The 6,000-nt window shown below is 45.9% G+C and overlaps 1 protein-coding gene across 3 annotated transcripts in view; it reads left to right on the top strand.

Annotated features, from left to right (window-relative positions):
- Positions 1-256: 256 nt before the first annotated feature.
- The window catches only part of FSTL4 (follistatin like 4), a 343,706-nt gene continuing 337,962 nt past the window's right edge, over positions 257-6,000 (top strand). Inside the window, exon 1 of one of the 3 annotated variants that reach the window (XM_077924525.1) lies at positions 257-701. The gene's annotated coding sequence lies outside the window, so the exon portion shown is untranslated. The remainder of the gene's footprint in view (positions 702-6,000) is intronic. The other 2 variants (XM_028718024.2, XM_028718025.2) reach the window with 2 other exon arrangements.

The following is a 6,000-nucleotide window of genomic DNA, read 5'->3' as shown; positions in this document are numbered from 1 at the left end:
GCACAGAGGGAAAAAGCAAATCTCACTTCACTGGCAGACCGTAACTCAGAGACCCCAGGCGCCCATCACCTGAGCCCCGCTCCCTCCGGCAGGTTGGTTGGGGCTGATGAGAGTTGGAGCCCAGGAAACCCCTAGCGGGACACCTGGGCGCCCCGCAGCCTCCATTGCCCTTCGCCAGCTAGCCAACATCTCCCGCTGCCTTCCCTCCTCTCGCGTCTGGGACTGCCGCCTCTGCTCCCCCCCCCCCCTCCAGCACAGGTGTCAGCTATTGGGTGGGATATGCAAATGCGCCGGTGACGTCATGCAGCGCCGGTCCAGACAGCAGAAATAGGGCAGGAATTCAGCAAAGCAGCATTGGCACCTCTTCGCGCCTGGATTGCGACCGAAGCGGCTCCTCCTCCGGCCCCCTTCGTCTGTTTTTGTTCCGCTCCAGCTCGCTTTTCTCCCCTTTCCCTGCTGCCTATCCCTTCCCTCTCCCGCTCGCCGCCAGCCTTTCGCGATCTCCTCCCGCTTCGCCCTTCCAAACGTTCCTGCAGACTTCATCCCACCCCCACCCCATCCACCTTTCCTGGAGAAGATCTTGCTTGTTTCAAGAAAGCCCCCCAAACTCTGACGTCTCCTCTTCCAGTAGCTGTTGGCGCTGCTTCTGCGGCGCTCTGCATCCCGAGGCTCCGTCTGCCGCGCTTGGAAGACCGCTACAGGTAAGCCTTTGATCTCCTCGGCCAGGTGGACGAAGGATGGGCGAGCCGGCAGCCGAGCAGTCGTGTCCTTTCTTTTCCTCCCCAGCAGCCCCGATTCTCAACAAGGTTCATGGATCATCCAAGTGGGGGCGACTCCCCCAAAGGATCCCATGTTCCCTTCTGGGTTCTCTGCGGAGTCTCTAAAGAGCGAGCGAGAGTTTACACGCCGGTGAACTTCGTCGGCAGAGAAGCCGGCGGGGCGCGCAGCGATTCCTGCTCCCCGGTGCAGTATGAATGGTATTCGGGGTGGAGGCGGTGCGGTAACGTCAGGGCGGAGAAGGATTGCTGGGGAGGACGGGGCTGGTGCCATCCCCGGCACTTGCTGGAGGGAACTGTCCACCTCCGTGGTGCTGAATGGCTAGGAGAGAATTCAGCCCGGCGCGGAGAGCGCGGAGAATGGCCGTTCTGGGGCAGTTCACCTTTGCGAAATTCGCTTCTTCTCCAGACACCCCTTTTCTTGCCGGTGAAGGCTGATGGTTTCAAGTTTCCTCTACATCTGCCTTGCCCCAGTTGCAGCGGTTGCGAGTGTCGGATGGACCGAGAAAGATGCTCCGCAAATCCGACCGGGTTCGCTCTGTCCTCTTGGCCAGAGGACCTCGGGTTCCTCTCCCTTTCCAGTTCCGCTCTGCTCGTGACAGAGCTCGGGGAGTTGGGGATTTTTTTGCGGGGGGGGGGAAGGCTTTCTTTTCTATATTCCTTAGTTCAGCGGTGTGAATACTTTTTCAGAGCTCAATACGCTAGAATCCAGGTTGCCCTGCAGTGGGGCAGAGAGCCATGTGAGAGATGCAGAACTCCTGGCCAAATCTTTTACAGTCCTTAACTTAAGAAAGAAATGGCACGAAGTCCCTCATTTGTTTTGCATGTTGCAAGCCATCTAGGGACTTATTCATATCAACACCTAGGTAAATTGTGCTGTGGACTTGTTGGCCCACTCTAGAGAATGGCAAAGACATTCACAAATTAAAATATAATGGTGCATTAAATTAAACTACCCAAGTATCTTTCCCTGTCCTACAAAACACACACCACTTTTCTTCTTCACACTTCTATTTAAATTGCACACTAAGTGTACTACTTAACTTGAAGAAGTAGGTTGCAGTCCAATCCTATCAATGTTTACTAAGAAGTTTAGTCCCACTGGGTTCGATGGCGCTGACTCATAGTATGCAAGACTGCAGGCAGGGTCTTACAACTGGGGTACTAGGCAACCAACTATTTATTCATTTTTGTTTTTGCATAATCAAAAGTTTTGCAGCACCTCCTCTCTATAGAAGCTGTGGAAACACAACTGTGTGTATTCTGCATAACCCAGTGGAGCATATGGAATAAATATTTGCAACCATCTTCAAAGACATGTAAAACTAAACATTTTGTGCTTTGCTAATCTTATCCTTTTTGCTGTAAAATAGAAATTGACTAAACACGAAGCCTTGAGACTTCTCTAAAATGGGAAGATAGTTGGATGTTTACACCACAGCTAGAAAAAGAAATTGGCAATATTGGAAAGATCAGGCTGTGGTGTAACAGTAGCCATGTAGTTAGACATTCACTGTATGCTGTTTCCAATAGCTTTATCACAACAGATTTACACTGAATCACACTGATGCAGAGACAAGCACTCTTAACATTATTTAAAACAAGTGATGTGTTAGAGACATGGCCATCTGTCATGGATGCTTTAGCTGAGATTCCTGCATTGCAGGGGGTTGGACTAGATGACCCTTGGGTCCCTTCCAACTCTAAGATTATATGATTCCATGACTGTCTTCCATGGAAAGGCACAGACAATCTACAAACGACTGATAGATCCTCTAGGATCCATTCATATAAATATTTACTTGGAGGGATGCTCCATGGGATCCAATAGGACACAGGACTGCACACTGTATGCTTCTTATGCTTTAATTTAAGAGTACAGGATTTATATTCTCTGACAAGATGCTAAAATGCTCCAGAATATCTTCAGGATTTGTGTTTTGGTCCAGAAATAACTTGAAAAGTTTCAGAGGGAGGTTTCTTCTTATCCAACACTTCCTCTAATCCAATATTACACTTTCCTTTTATTTATGCTGAAATTCTAGCATTTTAAATACCTTGGGTCCTCATTTGTTAGTTGCTGTATGCTCGTGTCTTTATGGAAAATCCTGGCAGATATTTGATGCATTGTCCTTTAACGCACTGTAATATTATGGATCAGCCATCTGGTACTTCAACAAGGATACTGGTCTTTGTGTGGGGTAGCCCTCAACTGGGTTATATACAGCAGGGATGAGTTGTCCATGAGCTGTGGTTCTGAAATTCTGCCTTAGAGTTGCACTTGTGCTTTTTCTCCTTGTTTTGCCCCTAGGTGTCGCCTCTGCTGCTACACTGGATTTAAATCTCGAAAAAGAATGATCTGTTGTTTGTTTAAAAAAGGAAAGGAAAGGGGGAAAACAGGGAAAATCCAAAGTTCAGTAGGGCAGATAGTTGTCTTCTGATGTTCATGCTAGCTTCCTTCCCCTAGTGTCTTTTCCTGCATAGCCCTGAAAACCTAGGTATGCTTTGCCCTCAATAATTGCTGTGTCCTGGTTAAACAGCTAAATGTAATAGATTTTCCATGACATTCAGTAGAGGAAACTGATACTATTTCATTTCAGAGAAGTAGCATTCCTTGTTTTTTAATGCATACTTTGGAAGGATATATTCAACAATGATTATAGGTTACAGTTGACTGCATGTATTTAACCCATCATTCATAGACTCATGTCCATTTCTTCTTAATAGCACTATCATTCATGTGAAATGGCATTCAGCTGAAAGTGAGCTTATGCTCTTAAAAGTACAAATCAGTGTTACTTTCGGAAATCATCTTTAAACTACTACTGTGCATTTTTACCTTTAAAAGTGCTCCGTTCACATATCTTGTCTGGGTGGCTAACAAACAAACCATAAAAACAAAGAAGACTGAGAGCAGCAGCATAATTAGAATATCACATTAAAGCACCTGAGATAAAGAAAACATAAGCATCATGGCAGAATAAAACTAACCAGAAAGGCCTGGGAAAGGCCGGGGGGGGGGGGAAGATTTTCACACCAAAAGATATCAAGGTGGGTGTTAGGCAAACCTCTTTAGGGAAATCATTTCACAGGCAGGGTGCTACAATTGACAAGGCCCTCCTACTGATCATCATCCCCTCAATTCAGAGGGCAAGGTCACCCAGAGAAGGCACCCCCCCCCCATAATTATCTCAATACTTAGGCAGGTATATGTTGTACGGAGTGGTTCCTGAGTTACCCAAGTACTAAAGCATATTGTGCTTTTAAAGTAAGCACTAGCACTTTGAATTGTGCTCATAAATGAGCCAGCATTGTATTATTACCACCACCACCACCACCACCACCACCACTACTACTGTTATTATTATTATTGGTGTGATATAGTCTTCTGGGACCAGTCTGCATGAACTTGGCACACAGCAGCTAGACTGCAAACTGAAGTTTCCAGGAAGTCTTCAAAGGAAGCTCCATGTATAACAAAATTGCCAAGATCTGTTTTAGAGTTTCCCAAGTGAATGGATAGGGATGCAGGTGATGCTGTGGTCTAAACCACCGAGCCTAGGGTTTGCCAATCAGAAGGTCGGCGGTTCGAATCCCCGTGACGGGGTGTGCTCCCGTTGCTCGGTCCCTGCTCCTGCCAACCTAGCAGTTCAAAAGCACATCAAAGTGCAAGTAGATAAATAGGTACCGCTCTGGCAGGAAGGTAAATGGCGTTTCCGTGCGCTGCTCTGGTTTGCCAGAAGTGGCTTAGTCATGCTGGCCGCATGACCTGGAAGCTGTACGCTGGCTCCCTTGGCCAATAAAGCGAGATGAGTGCCGCAACCCTAGAGTCGTCCGTGACTGGACCTAACAGTCAGGGGTCCCTTTACCTTTACCTTTAAGTGAATAGATAACTTGTCAGGCTATTTTAGACTATGTGGGGTTGCAACTAATGCATTTGCTGGTGGAAGGAACTACATTGTCATAGAGGCTAACTAAGTTTGCAGCAACAAAGTTTGATCAATCAGCATCCACACATTATGCAACTGATCTTTCAAGGGCACACAACCCTTTTAAAATCAAGATGAATGGCATTTCCTTGCTGTTTTGCAACATCCTTGATAGTCAGGGGCAGTGTATCTTGTTTCACCACTTGAGGCAAAATAGGAAGTGCCGCATTGCCTCGCCACTCCTGCCACTCCCACCACCACCTACCTGCTCCTGCCTCCACTGCCTGTTCCGCCGCTGCCACATGCCCCACTGCGTCCACTGCTGGCAGAGAAACAGAACCACAATCACACCAAGTTTGGGCAAGCTCTCACCCCAAATGGACTCAATCTTGCCCAAAATCAGCATTGATGATGGCAGCACTTCTCTGCCACTGGCAAAGGTGATGATGTACCCATGGACATGCTGCCTGGGGAACTTCTGCCACCTACCCAATGACCAGGCTGGCTCTGTTGATAGATCTCAAAGCAGCACAGAAAAGTACCATGCCCTTTCACAGCTTTTCTCTTCTTTACTAAGTTGATACTCATACAATCTTTAAATCTTTACTTTTCTGTTCCATGTATTGAGTTTGAAATGCCTCAAATTCTGTTTTCATTATAAGAATATCTGGTGGTCTACTCCACTAACCCTGTGGCCTATAATGTTGAGAAAACTTTTTTATAGTATTTTAGCTTTCATAATTTTTTAACTACTAATTTCTTCCACAACTCTGTAAGCAGCTCTTGCCAATAATAGCTGATAATTTTCTAGCAATTTCAAATCATGAAATGGTTCAAGCACAGCTCTGATTACAATAGACATTATGTCTTCTGCCCCAAATGTTCAACAGAAAGTCCCAATCAGACGGAACTGCAAGTTCCATTAAGTACAAGTGCGTCTGCTTGAGCTTTTAACATGAATTCACTCATTTTTTCTTAACAAGTCAGTTTTCATTTGATTTGTGTAGAAAAGTAGCTATAGCACACCGAATATAAGGTGAGGGTCAAAATGGGGACAATGTCACACATACTTACATACATTGATTCATGCAAAATATAGAAAATGTATCCAGTAAATAAAAATCCAAAGAAGCTTTTGCTGCTTGCACATTTTTTCAAGGTCACATTAATAATACAGAATGACAAGGTGACATGCATAATGCTGATGTTCTGGTGTAGGAACCACTTCTTTAAGTCAGAAATGTCTGGTTGACTTCAACAACAGCAAGCTGGGAGAATGTCATGCATGCTCTAGT

The sequence above is a fragment of the Podarcis muralis genome, chromosome 2, assembly GCF_964188315.1.
Source record: "Podarcis muralis chromosome 2, rPodMur119.hap1.1, whole genome shotgun sequence".
In the NCBI taxonomy this organism is placed as follows: Eukaryota; Metazoa; Chordata; class Lepidosauria; order Squamata; family Lacertidae; genus Podarcis; species Podarcis muralis.
Note: the sequence above shows the minus strand (reverse complement) of the source record. Positions and strands in the feature narration are given on the sequence as shown.